We start from the raw sequence: 19,527 nt of genomic DNA, 5'->3' as shown, positions 1-19,527 counted from the left end.
TGGCTCTTCCCGAGACTTGAGTTTCATGTCTTCAGATTAGAATTTCACCACCAGCTCTCCTGGGTCTTGCTTTGCTGACTATAGATCTTGGCCCAATCACATGATCCAATTCCTTATAATCAATCATGTGAGTCAATTCTTAAAAATAAATATTTCTTACAGAAATCCTGTGTCTGACAATTCCAAGATCTGTGTCATATCTGAGTGGATGTAATATTTGCTTTGTGTCTTCAGACTGTTTTTTCTCACCTGTTAGCATGTCTTGTAATGTTATTGAAAGCTGGTCATGCTGTACGAGGTCTGACAATTAAGTTTGTAAACTCGTCCTAGAAGAAGTGCTACATACCTCATTGCTGAATATCACTATGGTCACCTTTGACGTACCCCCCTTGGGAAGCTATGCACTGATGCCAGCACCTAGTCCACCCTTCAAAGCATTTTTGGAACTCTTTTCCTGGAATGGCCATCAGAGCTGTCGTCGTATTACCCTTGATGTCCTGAATGTCATCAAAATGTCTTCCTTTTAGTATGTCCTTTATCTTCAGGTAAAGAAAGAAGTCTTTCTGCTATTTGTCACCATGTACCAAAGTTAATTCAAAATGGATCAAAGACTTAAGCATAAGACCTGACACAATAAACTGCATAGAAGAAAACATAGGTACTAAACTTATGGACCTTGGGTTCAAAGAGCATTTTATGAACTTGACTCCAAAGGCAATGGAAGTAAAAGCTAAAATAAACGAATGGGACTATATGAAACTTAAAAGCTTCTGCACAGCAAAAGAAACCATTGACAAAATAAAGAGGCCACCAACTGAATGGGAGAAGATTTTTGCAAACAGTGCCTCCGATAAGGGGCTAGTATCCAGAATATACAAGGAACTCATGCAACTCAACAAAAAACAAACAACCCAATTGAAAAATGGGCAGAGGACTTGAAGAGACATTTCTCCAAAGAGGACATACAAATGGCAAATAGACATATGAAAAAATGCTCAACATCACTAATCATCAGAGAAATGCAAATCAAAACCACAATGAGATATCACCTCACCCCAGTCAGAATGGCTATCATCAACAAGACAAATAGTAACAAATGTTGGAGAGGTTTGCGGAGAAAAAGGAACCCTCATACACTGTTGGTGGGAATGCAGACTGGTGCAGCCGTTATGGAAGGCAGTGTGGAGGTTCCTCAAAAAATTACGAATAGAATTGCCGTATGACCCAGCAATCCCTCTCCTGGGTATCTACCCAAAAAATCTGAAAACATTTAGAGATAAAGACACGTGTGCCCCAATGTTCATTGCAGCTTTGTTTACGGTGGCCAAGACATGGAAACAACCAAAATGTCCTTCGATAGATGAATGGATAAAGAAGTCGTGGTATATATACACAATGGAATACTATTCGGCAGTAAGAAAAGATGATATAGGAACATTTGTCACAACATGGATGGATCTTGAGAGAGTAATGCTGAGCGAAACAAGTCAGACAGAAAAAGCAGAGAACCATGTGATTTCACTGATATATGGTATATAAACCAAAAACAACAAAAGAACAAGACAAACAAATGAGAAACAGAAACTCATAGACACAGACAATAGTTTAGTGGTTGCCAGAGGGTAAGGGGGGTGGGGGGTGGGGGATGGGAGATGAGGGTAAGGGGGATCAAATATATGGTGATGGAAGGAGAACTGACTCTGGGTGATGAACACACACTGGGATTTATAGATGATGTAATACAGAATTGTACACCTGAAATCTATGTAATTTTACTAACAATTGTCATCCCAATAAATTTAATAAAATAAAATTAAAAAAAAAAAAGAAAGAAGTCTTTGGGGTTCAGATCAGGTGAGTAGGGAGGGTGTTCCAATACAGTTATTTGTTTACTGGCTAAAAACTCCCTCACAGACAGTGCCATGTGAGCTGGTGCATTGTCGTGAGGCATGAGCCATGAATTGTTGGCGAAAGTTCAGGTCGTCTAACTTTTTCACCCAGCCTTTTCAGCACTTCCAAATAGTAAACTTGGTGAACTGTTTGTCCAGTTGGTACAAATTCATAATGAATAATCCCTCTGATATCAGAAAAGGTAGCAACATCATTGCAACAAGTTCACGAACTTAATCGTATGACCTCGTATTGTGTATTAGGAACTGAGGTAAATAGGTCTCCAGTGTTTTGTCTCACCTGTTGTCTGTGGGTTTCTCTAAGGACCCTTCTTCAATAGAGTTTGTCTCTTACAGTTCTTGCAGCTTGAATTTACTGTTGTTGTCCTGGAGACCTGTTGATGTGGAGGTAAGGCGTGAGGAAGGGGAAGTGTGGTCTTGGGATTAAATCGTAGTCTTTTAGTGAGTCTGTGTGCTCACCTGTGAGCATCATTTTTTTTTAGCTTTTCCTCCCCCTTTCCCTCTTTAGGTGACACAGGCCAAATATGGTCACTTCCCGGCTTTTCCTCCTCATCTTATTACAGCCTCTTTCTTCTCCTCTATGCTCTGGCCCTGATGGACTTTTCCAGTTACTTGAATGCTTCATCCCATCTTTTTTCTCTGGAATTTCTGTGAAGAGCTGGAACCATAATGTTTTTCAGGGAGTGTATTCTATTATAAAACGAGTTTGATAAATATTTTGGAGGTTTAATGGAGATTTAGAGGTTTAAAATGTTCACTTTTTAAAAAAAATATTTTTTTATTGGGGAAGGGGAACAGTGTGTACTTCCAGGGGGAACTTCATTGGGGGAACAGTGTACATTATTGGGGAACAGTGTGTACTTCCAGGACTTTTTCCAAGTCAAGTTCTTGTCCTTTCAGTCTTAGTTGTGGAGGGTGCAGCTCAGTTCCAGGTTCAGTTGCCATTGTTAGTTGCAGAGGGCACAGCCCACCATCCCTTGCGGAGTCAGCAACCTTATGGTTGAGAGCCCGAGCTCCAACCAACTGAGCCATCTGGGAGCTCAGCGGCACCTCAGCAGCAACTCAGCTCAAGGTGCTGTGTTCAATCTTAGTTGCAGGGGGCAGAGCCCACCATCCGTTGCAGGAGTCAAGGAGTCGAACCAGCAGCCTTGTGGTTGAGAGGATGCGCTCCAACCGCTCCAACCAACGGAGCCATCTGACACTGGCCCATGTGGGCATCGAACTGGCAGCCTTTCGTGTTAGGAGCACGGAGTTCCAACCGTCTGAGCCACCGGGCTGGCCCTAAAATGTTCACTATTAACACTATTTTAAACGTTTTTCTGAGGAACCACATAACATTTCCGTCAACAATGGACCACGTATACAATGGTGGTCCCATAAACTTATAATGGAGCTGGAAAATTCTTACCACCTAGAGACTTCATAACCGTTGTAATGTCATAGCACAACTCATTACTCACGTGGTTGTGGTGGTGTTGGGCTTTTCACTCAACTCAGGAAGGAAGATTAGACTGCATGCTCTCGATGGGTGTCACCACCTGAGTTCACCAGGAGGCAGATTCTGAAATGAAGATGTACGTGCATGAAACTTATTTAGGAGTGCTCTTGGGATCCAAACCTGTGGGAGAGTGAAGGATGCAGGATTGGGCAGGAGTCACAACAAAGGCTTCAGCCACCCTCATGGCAGCTTGAGCTGAGATGACCCTGTAGAGCGGCCCCAAACTGGCATCGACCATTGAGTCGAGGTTGACAGACCTAGAGGTTTCAGCGCGAGTAAACATACTTTTCTGCAAACAAACTTTGCAAGAGTACCAGTTCTTTCTTGGAGAGAACATGAGGTTTCATCAGTTTTGCAAGAGAAGGTGAGAGTAGCTGAGAAGACTGTGAGTGTGCATGTGGGAGTGGGGGTGGGGCACAAGAGGGCAGAGTGATGGGGAGTCTGATGTGAGTGGAGAGTTGTAGGAGGGGAAGCTATGTGATTTATTAGTGTGATGTCCCTACATCTCAGATTTACAAGACAGACCTTTTCTTGGTGGTCACAAAAATTTTAATTGTAGTATAAGAATTCTTTATGATGTTAGATGTAAAAAACAGGAGTTAAAATCCTGTATGTATCATTGATACATTACCATCTGAAAAACAAGACACACAAAGAGAAGAAAATATGTTCATATTAAATAGCCTCTAATCCTCTAATTTTGGATAGCCAAACTATACAGTAGCCCCCCCTTATCCACTGGCGAGATGTTTGAAGACTCCCATTGGATGCCTGAAATCACAGATATACCAAACCCTATATACACTATGTTTTTTCCCCCTGTGCATAGCTTTTCACTTAAAGGCAGCACTTGATGGCTTCCCTTTGGCATATCCAAACTGCCAGCATTGCTACTTTTGCACGTTGGGACCATTATCAAGTAGAATAAGGGTTACTCAAACGCAAGCACTGCCATACCACAAGAACCGATCTGATAATGGAGATGGCTAGTAAATCACTAATGGATGGCGAGCATCTATAGTGGGATACGCTGGACAAAGGGAGGATTCAGGTATATTCCAACCCACTTTCCATCCCACCCTGGTTGATTTGCAGGCAAATACTAGGCATTCTATAATGTTATCTGTGAATATTTTAGAATGAATATCCAAAAGATAAATATTATTTTTAAAAAACATAACCACAATACCTAAGGTACTATAAGAATCTTTAATTTTATCAAATATCCTGTCACCAGTGTTTAGATTTCATGGATCATCTTTCAATTTATTTATACTTTATTTTGTTTGAATCAGGATATAAAAAAGAAAAAAGTCCAATAAGATGATCCCACATCATGTTAGGCATTCCCTGCCCCAAACTTTGAATCAGTAATTACTCCAAGAATCCCTGGTTTCTTTTGGCAGAAAATGGTACTGCAGACTATAATCAGGCAGGTGTAATAAGCCCATCGAAGGCCTCCTTCATTGCTGTTACACTGGTTTTCATCTAAAGCATTCATGTTTTGTTCTTTCTTCGGATTTCCATCGCTCTGGTTACACTGTCCATCTGTTCTTGCGTTCCATTTAATTTATCTCTTAGAGTACGAATCATGGTTGTCGAAGTTCCTGGACTGATAATTCCAATATCCCCGCCATGTCTGGTTCTGATGCTTGCTCCGTCTTCTTCAAAGTATGTTTTTTGCCTTTTAGCATACCTTGTAACTTCCTTTCTAGCCGGACATGATGTACTGGAGGAGAGGAACTCTGGTAAATAAACCTTCAGTAATGTGGTGACAGGATGTGCAGGAGGAGAAGCATTCTATAGGCCTATGATTAGGTCTCAGTTTTAGTGAGTCTGTGCCTCTGGAGTGTGAGAGTCACAAGTGTTTCTCAGTTTTCTGTCCCCCTTACGTGTGACACGATGGCGAGAGTGGACAGAAGTTTGGTATTTCTCCTCTTCTATATGGAAGGCTTGGAGCTGACTGTTGCTGGGTATTTCTCTTCCTCCAGGTCAGTTAGGCTCTGATAAATCCCCAGCAGGTTAGGCTCCAGTTAACTAGCTTGTGGGGACAGAGCCCCGGAAAGCAGTTTCCAGGCTCTCGGCCTCACATGGACAGGTGCTGGCTCAGGTAGTAAATGGCCATCAACTGTGATTGGATGGCCATCAGCTGTGCTAGTTATCCCTCAGCTGTAACCAGTGAGCCACTGGCCGTAATAAAACTGCTGTGGCTAGGCTAGCAAAAAATGGGGGCTAGCAAGAAGATGGCGGCTGAGCCTGCAAGCGGCGCAGTGAGGGTTGAGAATTGTGTGGCTCCTGCTTCCTGTGTCTCCAACCCGGCCGCCAGTGAGACTATAGTGGTATGACTCCCCTACCTATGGCTCCATGGGTGTTCCTTTTGGCCTCGCTATATCCTGCGTTCTTATGTGGGGAGCGGGACCAGAGACCCCGCATGACATCCTCTCCCTGCCAGAAGTACCAGGAATTTGTCATGCAGGGTCTCTAGTCCTGCTTCTCTGCCAATCAACCAACTCCACTTGCTAGCTGCAATACGCGCTTGCTAGCTCAGCCATGGCAGTTATATCGGTGGCCAATGGCTAACTGGTTACAGCTGATGGCCAACTAGTCACAGCTGATGGCCATCTACTACCTGAGCCAGCACCTTTCCACGTGAAGCCGAGAGCATGAAAGCTGCTCTCTGGGACTCTGTCCCCACAGTATTTCTTTTCTGATATTTACCATGATAACCTGGTTGAGCTCCTAGAAGTAAAACTTACCCCAGTTTTGAACTCTCAGGGTTGTCCACAATGAGCCTCCAACAATCCAATTATCGCTCAGGTTTTCCTACCCAGCACTGGTTCCCGCCGTGGTCTGCTCTGGTAAATCCTATCTTTGCCTGTCTGTCTCTCCAGTCTTGGGGGTGGCAGTGTGCCCTGTGTCCGCCTCACAGGGGTCTCTTAGGGATCCAAGAAGGATTGTGGAGTTTGCAGTCTGTTTGGCTTGCGTTTCTGATGCCATGTACAAGGCCACAGAGGACAAGCTGGATACTCCGACAGAGATCCTGAGGAAAATGTACGCTGAGCGATTAGAAGAGGAAATTCAAAGAGTGGAAGAGGGGTGTAATCAGGCATGCTAGAAGACTGTGCAGGAAAAAGAGGAAAACATTAAATTACTAAAGCTGAACTATGAGGTAAAAATAAGGAAGGTAAGGAAAGAGGCCAAGAGGAATACCTTTGGCCAACTTGTTGACAGAATTAGGATGCTGCTTTCAAAAGTATGTCATTTGTTCAAGAAGTCATAATTTTTTCTCAATTTACTATGATTCATTAAGCCTCTCTCCAGCTCACTTCCTACCATTCTCCATGAGCTGCCCCTCCCCACAAACACCAACAAATGTAAGAAATTACAAAATTGCTGTGTTGGAGCAGTAATTCATTGTACGTGGTTTACAGACCCAAATGCAAGGAATTTCAAGGCCAGGACACGTCCCCTGTTGAGTGTTAGCACCGCCCATGATCCTCATTTTGTAACTGTCAGTTTCCTCTGGTGAGATTGTCCTGTGGTTTGCGGAGATCTGCAAATTGACCAAGTTTCCTACTTTCCTCTTTCTCTTGTCATTTTCTATGTGCTGACTTAAAATTCCCCTGACTGTAAAATAAGAGCGTCTGTGCAAGATGTGTTCCTCCCCCACCTCCGGCAGAACCACTGTCCAGCCTTCTCCATCTGCCTGCCTTGCCAGGTGGACATGTAGGACCACTCCAGTGGTTCCATTGTCCTCTGAATTCTGCTTGAGCTCTGCCACTGGGAAGGCCAGCAGAGGATCTGTGGGGACTAGGAGAATCAGATTAGGGTATTTAGTCTCCGGGATCTCTCTCGGCCTGGTGGAATCTGGCCAGCTGCTACCCTCAACCAAGGTCCAGCCACAGGTACCAGTGGCTCTCAGACTCGCACAGCAAATGAGCACCTGTGTACGGGACTTCTCATGTCCCATCTGTGGTCCTGTGATGTTTCTGTACCAAAACTTATGACTGTTTCAGGGGATCACAACTTGACCTGAGAATGAATTTTGTTTTTCAAAATGCCCCCATCTGGTGATTAGGATAAATGGACAAGGTAGAAGGGGTAGACATAAAATAAAGAGACTGATTTTTGTTTAGGTTTCCTAATCCAAAGTCAATGCTGCTGAAAAAGTTTGGATATATTGTGAAAAATGGAAAAAGTTTGAAATGAGCACCTTAGCTCACAGGGGGTAAAAAAAAATCTTGTTAAAATTAAGCCATTGTTGAATATGGGAGCATAGTCTCTGGAATCTTCTTAAAACATTGGTCTTGTTTACAATTGGTCTATATTGATAGAAAATTTTAAAGGAATCAAATATTTAAAGGATATAATTTGGGAAACAGTAAGAAAGTATTTCTTCCCATGGGAATAAAAATACCATTACTTTCTTTGATACATGAAATTCCATAGTTTCTATTGATCCATTCATCTATATTTTTATTATCTTTTTTATCTTTTTAGTTGTCTCTTTTTCTTTTTTATCTTTTTAGTTGTCTCTTTTATCTTTTTTATTATCCACTCATCTGTATTTTCAAATTTATTGGTATAATGTATTCATAGAATTCTCTTTAAATTTTAAATCTCCTTTGAATATATAGGTATATTCCTTGTTAAGTTCCTAAATGTTTATTGTGTTTGCTTCTCTCTTCTTGATCTTGATTAGTATTAGCAGAATTTGATCAGTCATTCGAAAGACTCAGCTTTCGTTTTTAAATTTTGATACACTCCGTTGTGTTCTCTTATTCGTATTTTCTTAATTTGTTTCTATCAGGGACATGGGCCCAACATTCTAACTCAATCCTGTGAAGTAACCACAATATGTGACGGGAGCGGAAGACACAATATGTGGCGGGGGGCGACCAAAGGTGAGGGAGGTGAGGAAGGAAATGACGGTGGTGGAAACAGAAGGTAATGTGGCTGAACTCACACACACACCTTAACAACAAATAGTCTTGTTCTCACAATTTGAGACAATTCTAGGAAATGGTGTAATATCAATTGTGTACCACAGACTTCCTCCGGCTATGCTGATATTTACATGAACTCTATCCATATTATATGGTTAAAATAAAAATAAATTTATTTTCCAGACTAGCCTTGAAAATTTCCTGAGCAGATAAACCAGTTCAGTCATACAAACCAAGCTTAATGTAGCTTAATTTGCAAGAATATCTTGACCTGGGGCATTTCTTGCTTATGCTCTGGAAATCATAAACAAAACCTAAACTGTTGCCCAAAATTGATACGCGATAACTACTAACCGTTTCCCAATCATTCAAGAAAATTCTAATTATAAGCAGTCACTGTAAAGAATAAAGTCACTGCCTTCTCACTATATAAGCTACTTTATACCAATATACCCCTGAGCCTCATTCCATGTTTTGGTTTGCAAGCTGTCATTTTGGTGTGTGCACAAGAAACTTTTACTAATTACAACTTTGGTAGGTAGTTCATTGGTTTTGCATCTGTTATTTCTGAACTTTTAGACAGTATCTAATAAAGGGGTACCGACTTTGTGAAGAATGGAGAATGTGTGTAAAGAAAAAGTGTTAAATTGCAAAGGGGAGAACTGAAGATAGTAGGAGTCATTGTCCAAACCTAGGGTCAAAGTCTTGGGGGGCAGGGGACAGTGCCGGTAGCTGACGCTGACTCCTTTTGTTCCTGTCCAGGCTCTCCTCGGCAGGACTTGCTCCCACCACTGCCACTGAGGAGTAGATAAGAATTCATGGAATATTAACATGGATAGTCTGGTTTGTGGTGAAGTGAGAAAGGGACCTGGAATACCAGGGACTGCGTACCCGTCTCCTTGGTAATTTTGTGCGAAGAGGTGGCTACATTTACTGAATTTACCCTTAAATGTGTCCAACTCAACACTTCTGTGATGAAGTAGGAGTCAGGCCCCCAGGACTTTCATTGATTTTGCCCTGACAGGGCTCTTGACTCCCAGCCCCTAGATTTGTCCATGTCCCTCTCTGATGGTCTCCTATTTGGTATCTCTAGTCCTCTGAACCAGCCCTGCAGAGTTAGGACCGAGTTCCAGCCAGGTCTCTGAGAATAAAACCAGCATCGACTGGTCAGTGGGCCATGGCTTTCACTCATGCTCACTGGGTAAGGCCAGACACATTGGGGAAGTTCAATGCCGTCATAGGAAGAGGCCTTAGACCAAGTGAGTCTCAGAGGCTCTACGAGCCTTGCCACAGCCATGAAATATGGAGGCAGCCTCCTGGCTATAACCTTCATCTTCTGACCCTCAGACACGTTCTTTCCACATTGCTTGTGTATTAATGAGAGGCAGAAGTGCCAAGGTGACAAATGGGCAAGTCTAATGCTGACAGGCTCATGGTAAAACCAGTGCCCCTGTGCTTGCAGAAAAGTCCTAAAGTTATCATGGTACCACTCAGAGAAGGTAAGATCTAGTGTATCAATTGAAAAGGGCAGAGATAACTTTAGGGAAAGGCTAAAAAATGTCGCTACATATTTTAAAGTAGAATAAGGGCTTTTGGAGTTAATATACTTCCCTTGTTGAACACCGATACAATTCTCTTGGTAGAAATTCTAATTCCTGTCATTGTGTAAGACTGTCTCATGGCCAGTGGCTCATTCTTATTGGAAAATAGGACCTTGCAACCATCTCTAACCACCCTAGCCTGACAGTCTGCCTGCACCCTGAAACTTTTTCCATCTCTTGGAAAAGGAAATCATTGCTTAGTCTCTAGATTAATTTAACCTCTGAAGCAAATTCCAACTCAGAAAGTAAGAGAAGCTGGGAATGGACTGAGGGCTGCCCACTGAGGGCTGCATGTGTGTACTTTGGGTAGAGCAACCTGAGCAGAGTCTCAAGTGGCGTTTCCAGGAAAGCCGGTGCCTCTGCTCTGCTCTATTTTCCTTGACCTTCAAGACCTATCAGTTTTGGAATCTGTCAGGATCCCAAGCCAAGATGGAAGGGAAAATGTTCTAGAAAAGTTGGGTATTGTAGATTACCTGATATCGTGGGGTAAGGAACTGGGACCAGGATTGTTAAAAGGGCGTTGTGCAAGAAAGAGAGAAAGGAAAGGAAGAAAAGAAATGGAGGAGAAAAAAAATAAATAGAGGAGAGAGGCACAAGCTAATAATGGTTAGTGAGTAAAACACTCGGTGTGGGGAGCAAGAGAGAAGTGGGAGAAGGGAGAGATGGGGGGGGTTCATGTAGATACAAAGTAACTCCCCTGTTGTCCCAGGCTCACTTCTTTAGTTCAATCAACATTTATCACACCAAGATCGCATAACTCAGATTTATCACATTGCTCAAGACACCATCAGCGCCAGCGGTCACAGTTCACTCTTCTTGGCCTGCAATTGGCAGATTTACATCCGGCTGCAAACCTTCTTCACGGCCCCAACTCCTTCTGTTTTGCCCGCTGATAAGAGACACAACACTAGGCTTGGGGTCCTGAGAGTTAGATTCCAGTCTCTGTCCCCACACTCATGCTCTGTGTCACATTGGTCAAGTAGTTCATCTTTCTGAATCTTAGTGACCCATTTAGAAATGGAGCTCATAATCCCTTCTTCCCAGTGTTACTGTAAGTATTAAATAAGAAGATATAACACAGTGTCTAGCCAGAAGTAATTAGGTCAGTAGCAGCCCTGGGTCTTGCAGTTTCTTGACACAGACTGAACCACAAAAGTTATTTTTCACTCTTGGCAAAAAAAAGACAAATACCGAGAAACTAAGTTCTTCTCAAGACATGGTTGAACCCAGAGCACGAAGTAAAAACCAAAGGGTCCTAGGCGAGATGTGGTTTGACAGGAAACCACTGGGTGAGGCGCTGACAAGGTCCTGAGCACAGGACAGAGGAAGGTGTCAGGAAACATATCGGTGTGAAGATTTCAGTGCGCTCACCTCAGAGTTCACAGCCACGGTTCCTCTCCCCACTCACTTAAACCACAATTGCAGTTGTTTTGTTTCTATGCACTAAGGGGGTAGGAGGCAAAGGATGTAAAGGAGGACCTCAGTAAAGCTACCCAACAGGCCTGAGACATGATCCTGCCAGGAAACCGCTGAGGTAGGAATACAGTTCACTCTACGGCCTCTTTCCAAGACTCACGTGCAGCATTTCACTTTTATAGGTATGCATGGCCAGACTTGCTAGAGTGGACTTTCAATTCAAAAAATACATTTTGGGTAAAGTTGTCTATAACAAATACAGTGGTACCTCGGTTTTCGAACATCTCCGTTGATGAACATTTCGGTTTACGAACGCCGTAAATTTTATGGATCTATGGTATCATTAGATAGTAAAATTCATGCTAAATTTGCAGTTTTAAGGGTTGATTTTAAAGGTCTTGAATGGATTAATCCAGTTTGCATTACTTTCTATGGGGAAACCGTGCCTCAGTTTTCTAGTGTTTCAGAACTCGAACGGTCTCCCGGAACGGATTACGTTAGAAAACCGAGGTATCACTTCACTGTATTCAAATTGGGCAAGTTCGAATTGTGAGGGTGACCTTGAGGTTAAACATCCTCTGAAATTTTAGTGATTCGAAAATATAATAGTGGGTTGAAAACTGCTTAACAGGAAGTTTTAACAGGACTAAAGGAAGCCACTGCAATTTTCAAACCACCCCAGTGTTTAGAATTTTTTGGTGTTAAATCAATTTGTTCCTTTTACTTTGCATTTTTTCATCATATATATATTTTTTACTTGTGCACCCTCTCCTTCAAAAAACACAATGTTTTGTATCACCTTATTAAAAATTATATACTCGATAATGACACTGTCTAATATGCTACCACTAATCACGAGATCATTTAATTATATGAATTAATATTAAATAAAATTTAAAAAAAAAAAAAAAAGAAAGAAAGAAGTCATTGGGGGCCAGATCAGGTGAGTAGGGAGGGTGTTCCAATACAGTTATTTGTTTACTGGCTAAAAACTCCCTCACAGACAGTGCCATGTGAGCTGGTGCATTGTCGTGAGGCATGAGCCATGAATTGTTGGCGAAAGTTCAGGTCGTCTAACTTTTTCACACAGCCTTTTCAGCCCTTCCAAATAGTAAACTTGGTGAACTGTTTGTCCAGTTTGTACAAATTCATAATGAATAATCCCTCTGATATCAGAAAAGGTAGCAACATCATTGCAACAAGTTCACGAACTTAATCGTATGACCTCGTATTGTGTATTAGGAACTGAGGTAAATAGGTCTCCAGTGTTTTGTCTCACCTGTTGTCTGTGGGTTTCTACCCCAGTGCACCCTTCACCTCTCTCTGCCTTCCAGCATTTTGTTGAAAATCTTGGGACCGACACTCACTCCCACGTATGTGTGAAGATTCTGAGACACGAGCCAATGTCAGTTGTAGACCACAGGCTCCTGGGGACCCTGCTGTGATGTCTGTGAAAATCATCCTCTGGTCTCCCTACCATACAGTTTCCAGGAAAGTGGGCCGATACTTTTGTATGCAGGAGAAGGTAACACGTGGGTGAAAAGGGGGTCAAATTGTGCAGAAAACAGGAAACGCATAAAACACCAGAAATTTCCGGAACTAAACAACAAAACCTTTGAGACTTTGACCTTCAAGAGGTGCAGAAATAGACTCTGTCTCTGGAGGAGCAGAGATACAAATTCATCTTGTAACAGGGCATCACCGCGATGTAGTCTGACAGCTGGTGGCCAGCTTACAATCATTCCAACAGCTGGCCACCTGATTTACATCCGATTGTCTCTAAATGTCTGCAATTTCCTCACTTTATTAAATGTTCATTTACATAAGATAGAATTCATTACCTTTTTAGTAGATTCAATAATCAATTTAAAACAAATATTTCCAACAAGTCTTGGTATTTCTTATTAGCTTACATTTGTTCCAACGTGTACTTATTTTATATTTTATTTTAGTTTTTTAACTTTTGATCCCCTTTGACCATTTCTCCCACCTCTCACCTCTGGCAACCACCCACCTATTCTCTGTATTTATGAGCTTGGTTTTTTTTCATTGCTTGGTTGATTGTTTTTCAGATTCTACATGTAAAAGAGATCCTACAGCATTTGACTCTCTCTGACCTCTTTCATTTAGCAAACGGCCTTGTGGCCCACCCATGTTTTTGCAAATGGTATGACATGGGTTTGTTAGTTTTCTCAATGGCTGAATAATCTTCCATTGTATAGGTCCACACCAGAGTTTCTTTGTGTACTCATCCGTAAATGGACATCTAGGATGTTTCTGTATCTTGGCCATTGTGAGTAAGGCTGCAACATAAGAGTGCAGACGTCTTTGCAAGTTAGAGTTTTTGTTTTCTTCAGCTAAATACCCAGAAGTGGAAAACTGGGTCATATTGTAGGTCTATGTTTAATTTTTTGAGGACCCTCCATACCGTTTTCCATTATGGCTGCACCAATTTACACTCCCACCAACAGTGCTCAACGGTTCCCTTTCTCCACATCCTCGCCTACACTTGTTATGTCTTGTCTTTTTGGTAACAGCCGTCCTAACAGGTTGAGATGACATCTCATTGTGGTTTTGATTTGCTTTTCCCTGATGATGACTGATGTTGAACATCTTTCATGTACACATTGGCCATCTGTATGTCTTCTTCTGTTCAAATCTTTAGCCCATGTTTTAATCAGATTGTTTTGTTTGCTATTGAGTCTCGTGACTTCTCTTCATAGTTTGGAAATTAGCCGAGCTATGAAATTATCAGATACATGAGTTGCAAATATTTCCTCCCATTTAGTAGGTTGCCTTTGCATTTTGTTGATGGTTTCCTTTGCTGGGCAGAAGCTTTTTGGTTTGATGTGGTCCCACTTCTTTATTTTTGCTTTTGTTGCCTTGCTTTTGGTGTCAGTTTAAAAAAAACCAAGGTTAATGTCAAGCAGCTTCTGCCTCTGTTTTCTTCTAGAAGTTTTATGGGCAGTTCTTATGTTCAAGTGTTTATTCCATTTTGACTTAGTTTTTGTTTTTGTGTCTGGTGTAAGATAGTGGTCAAGTTTTATTCTTTTGCATGTGGCTGTCCAGTCTTCCCAACACATTTGATTGAAGAGATTGTCCTTTTCCCGTTGTATATTCTTGGCTCCTGTGTCATGAATTGACCATATGGGAGTGGGTTTATTTCTGGGCTATTTTGTTTCATTAATTTATATGTCTGTGTCTATGCCAATTTCATACTGTTTTAATTATTATAGTTTTGTAGTAGAGTTTGAAATCAGGGAGCATGATGCCTCCAGCTTTCTTCATCTTTCTCAAGATGGTTTTGGCTACTCTTGGTGTTTTTTGTGATTATACGAATTTATGGTTATTCTATTTCTGTGAAAAATGGTTTCTGTTACTCTAGTGGTGACTTTTCTAGAATTTTATATGAATGTGATCTACAAGACAGTCGTGGTTGATGTGCACTTAGCATTTTTTAAAGATTCACCCATGCTATGGTTTGTATTTTTTGTTCTTTTTCATTGCTGCCTAGGATTCCATAGTATGTGTATTAGTTTCCTAGGGCTGCCATAGACAGTACCACAAATTGGGTGACTTAAAGCAACAGAAATGTCTTCTCTTACAGTTCTGGAGGCTGGAAGCCTTAAATCAAGAAGTCATCAAGGCCACCCTCTCTCTGTGGGCTCTGGGCAGAATCTGATTTTAGTGTCTTTCTTTTCTTAACTTCCAGTGTTGCCAATAATCCTTGGTGTTCACTGGTTTGTACCCATCACTAGGTCTCCGCTTCCAGTCACATTAGATTAAAGGTCTACCCAGCTCCAGTATGACCTCATCTTAATTAATTACATTTCCAATGCTCCTATTTTCAAATAGAACACATTCTGAGGTTCTATTAGGGGACACAATTTAACCTTTGAAAGTATGGATATACCTGAATTCATTTATTCATTCACCAATTGATAAACATTTAGGCGTTTTTAGTTTGGGTTATTATAAATACTATAATAAAGCGGCATTCACATACAAGTCTGAGTGGGAGAGCTGGACTGTATTGTGTGTTTAACTTTATGAGATACTGTTGATTTTATCCCCCCCAAATGTGGTAGCTTTTTGTATGCTTGTTTGCAATCTATGAGACCACATGCTTGCCAATAGTTGGTATTGTCAGTATTTTTAACTTTAGTCTTCCTAATAGGTGTGTGGTGGTATCTCATTATGGTTTCAATGTGCATTTCCCCAAAGGTTAGTCAGGTTGAGCGTTTTTTCATATGTTTATTGGTCATTTGTATATTTTCTTTTCATTAAAATCTTTTGCCCATTTTACTATTGGGTGACTTGTCTTTTTAAATACTATTCTGTTTATTTATAAAATATAATGGGATATGTTCTTTTATCTTCTGTTTTCTGAGTTTTTGTTAGGTTGATGTCATACAGTGTTTTTCCTTAGAATTGGTCAATGAAATTTACCAATGGATTTATTTTACCCTAGAGTTCTCTTTGTGGGAATGTTTTAAATCACAATTTAATTTTTTATATAATATAGGGCTTTACAAATTTCATATTTATTCTTGGGTCAGTGTTGCTAACTTGTGCTTTTCAAAGAATTTATCTATTTTATCTACATAGTCAAATTTATTGGCATCAAGTTTTTCATTACAGCCCATCATTTCTCTTTTATGTCTGTAAGATTTATAGTGATATTCTCTCTTCCACTCCTGATATTGGTAATTTGTATATTTTTACCCTTTTTCTTCATTCATGTAGGTAGAGGCTTGTCAATTTTATTGATTATTTTCAAAGGACCAGCTTTTGTTTTCATTGTTTTTCTGTTTTCTATTTCAGTAATTTCTTCCCTGTATTATTTCCTTCATTCTCCTTACTATAGGTCCAATTTGCTGTTCCTTTTCCAATTTTAAATGTGGTATCTCACATGATTACTTTTAGATTGTTTTTCATTTTACACATAAGCCTTTAAAACTAGAAATTTCTCTCTACACATTGCTTTATTGTGAAAGCATTTAGCCCAAACCTGAGTGTCGTTACAAATATAAGCTGTAATTGAGAATTATCCTATATGCAGTGATCCCTGTAACCCAAATAAAGAATACCTAAGTAATGGTCTGGGGGTTTATAATAGTACTTAAACTAACTGCTATGTTTTACAGCAATCTCTGCTCCCACTCCCACAGTTCAATAGAGAATGATACAATCCTTCTAGCTAGGTGTAAGCAGTAAAAACTAAATATAACCCTACCCTTCCTCTCTTTAAGTCGCCCACTACAGAATCATAGAGATGTGTTCACACCATGCCTGTTCTTTTGACTCGCTTTTGTTTGCCTGTCTCACCTAGGCTCCGAGTCGTCCCTGTTACTTAGGTTACATTGTTCTGGAAGCTTGTTTATCCTGGGTGCTAGTGCATGATTTTTTCCAGTGCCCTGGCCCCTATTTGAGGATAATTACCCTATGCTTGTATACACAAGGCTGACCACCATTATCCTCGGAGAAATTTATGTCTTCTCTTTAATCTCCCTTTGGAGTTGTTAGCAGTTTGTGTTATCACTGATGGCCTTTACAACTCTACATAAAGTCTCAGTTATGAGGTATAATCATAAATTATAAATCCCTTTATAATGGGATCCATGTCTCTAGAGAACTGGGACCCCCATTACAATAATTTCCCAATTTCTATTTTCATGGTGGGTAGTGTCAGATGTTGATGGTTAGACTATTCTAAATGCTTCTAGTACCATCACATCAGGTGACTTTGGGCCCATCCTAATTAGGCAGTTGAAGACCAGTGACCTCTCTTGCTTCTAGCAGATGATTCAGACAACACACCTAGATATAGCAGCCCCCTCTCTCTGCCACGTCACTGGGAAGAAGCAGAGGAGGTAGTAGCTGGCTATACTGAGACAGCCCTAAAACAACGGGGCAAATGTTGGGCTGGGAGGCCAGCTGTGCTGAGAAGTGGGTCTTTCAGAAGAACTGGCAACTCCCTGGTTTTGGCCCAGCAGTTTCTTCCAGAATTTTATAGCACAACCCCTATTCCTTCCCTCCCTGTACAGTCTTTGCATGGTCCAATATGGTAGCTCCCAGGCAGATGTGACGATTTAACTTTAAATTAATTAAAATAAAATTAAATTAAAAATCCTGTTCTTCAATCATACCCTTCACATTTCATATGCTCAACTGCCTGTGAGGCTAATGGTTACCACATTGAAATGCACAAAACAATTCCATCATTGCAGAAAGTTCTTTCAGTGACACTGGATGGTAAGGTGGGCAGGTCTCTTACATGAGCAAGTTGGGACAGCTCCTCCCCTCCCTTCCTCTTTCTTCTTCCTTTTCAATATCTTCACTTAACGCTGCCTTCAAAGATAAAGAAGAGAGCAGGACGCAGATTTTCCAGGTAAAGGAAGATGTGTGTTTGGGGTGGGGGGCAAAGGTGGGAAAAGTGTGATTCAGTAGAGAGGAGACCTCTCCCCTGGATCTATATCTTAAACCTCCCGGCAAACTCCCTTTCAGAATATATTTCTCATTGCTTTCTGTTTCCTGTCTCTGCCGACTTGAGGTTGTAAACTGTTTTAAAGGCTGAGCCCTACAGATTAATACCTTTCTGGGGTTCCTGCAAAGAGGATATTTCACCGTTTAGAGAATTTAGAAAAAAACTTGAAACTTTCAGGGTTAGAGTTGGGTGAGCAGACAGAATTAGCTCTGAGGGCTGCTGGTGGTGCTGGCGGGTGAACAGCACTGGAAGGTGTCAGCACAGCTCGCCATGTCCCCCTTCCTCATACTCTGTCACCAACGTCCACTTTGTGGGCAAAGTTGATTTGTAAAAATTCTGTGATTTCTCTTCCCGGTTTACAAGAAGCTGTCTCATTCCCTATCATTAAAGAATAAAGAAATAACTCATCTTTCAAAAGGATTGTCTCTCTTTCTAACGGTGTTGCAAATTTGCATTTGATGGCTTTCTGTCCTTAACAACTAGCATTTTCAGACTCTCCCAGTCAAAGTCTGCTCCACTAGGAGTTCTGCAGGTGGCATTCTCCATTGCCAAATGTTGGTAGGCAGCCACGAAACAAAACATTTAAAATGCAATCCCAAGGATCTATGACACTAACATTGATAAATAAAGAAAGGATAATCTTTTAGGTGTAGGCTAGACATAAAGATCAGAGAGGAGGCAAGAATCGGGGATTTTTGATCAATTTGTTTAATAAATATTTATTGAGAACCACTCTTTGTCCAGTATCATGTTTGTCCCCAGGGAATAAAGGAAAATACAGGACACAGATGGATGAACCATCACAGAGTTTACAGCCTAAAGGGAGAGAGTAATAACAAAAGCAGACAAACAACTTCCTATGTGATTTGTACTTTATAGGAACCCCTAGGAGTGAGAGAAGAGTGATTAGACAGCACACACACTACAGCTGTGTTGGTGGTGGTGGTGGGGCGGGGGGAGAGGCGTTGGAGAAGCCGCTCTGGAGATGTGAGGCCTGAGGGCTGCGCAGGAGTGAACTGGACACTCACTGCATTGCAGTGGGAGTGCTCCGGGTACAGGGGAGTCTTCTGCAAAGGCCTAGAAGTTGGGAGGAACTTGGGGGACTCTGGGGACATGGAGTAGGTCAGTGTGGTTAAAGAGTTTTGAGAGCGAGAGATGACAGTGGTTTGGGTTGACATGAGGATGAGGAGACCTGCATAAATTGGACTTTTTTTGGAGGTAGAAGCCATAGGATTTGGTGATGGGCTGATGAGCAAATGAGGAACGAAGAGATGTGGATGACCCCAGCATTCTTCAGGAGCCTCTGGCTGAATGGCGATGCCATCTACTGAAATGGGGACAGAATCATTTACACGATCTGGGGCAGAACAGGCTGGGGTGGGGGCGAAGGGTTCCGTTTTGACTGAGTTCTGTTTGAGACGCCCATGAACTTGCTAAGTGGAGCAGTTGAATGGGATATAAAAGTTTGGAACGCTGAGGTGGGTCTAGGCTATGGACAAGGTACTAATGGCATTCAAAGCAATAATTCACTGAAGAGAGGGACAGAAGGGAGCCCAGACCCAGCGCCGAGGAAGCACTTGAAGCATTTTGTTTGCGTAGAGAAATGGCAACAATTGGAAAGCGAGGCTGAGAGTGGAGAGTTGAGGAGAAGTGTTGGGAAATAGAGGAG

Source organism: Rhinolophus sinicus, linkage group LG11, assembly GCF_036562045.2.
Source record: "Rhinolophus sinicus isolate RSC01 linkage group LG11, ASM3656204v1, whole genome shotgun sequence".
Taxonomy (NCBI): Eukaryota; Metazoa; Chordata; class Mammalia; order Chiroptera; family Rhinolophidae; genus Rhinolophus; species Rhinolophus sinicus.
Note: the sequence above shows the minus strand (reverse complement) of the source record.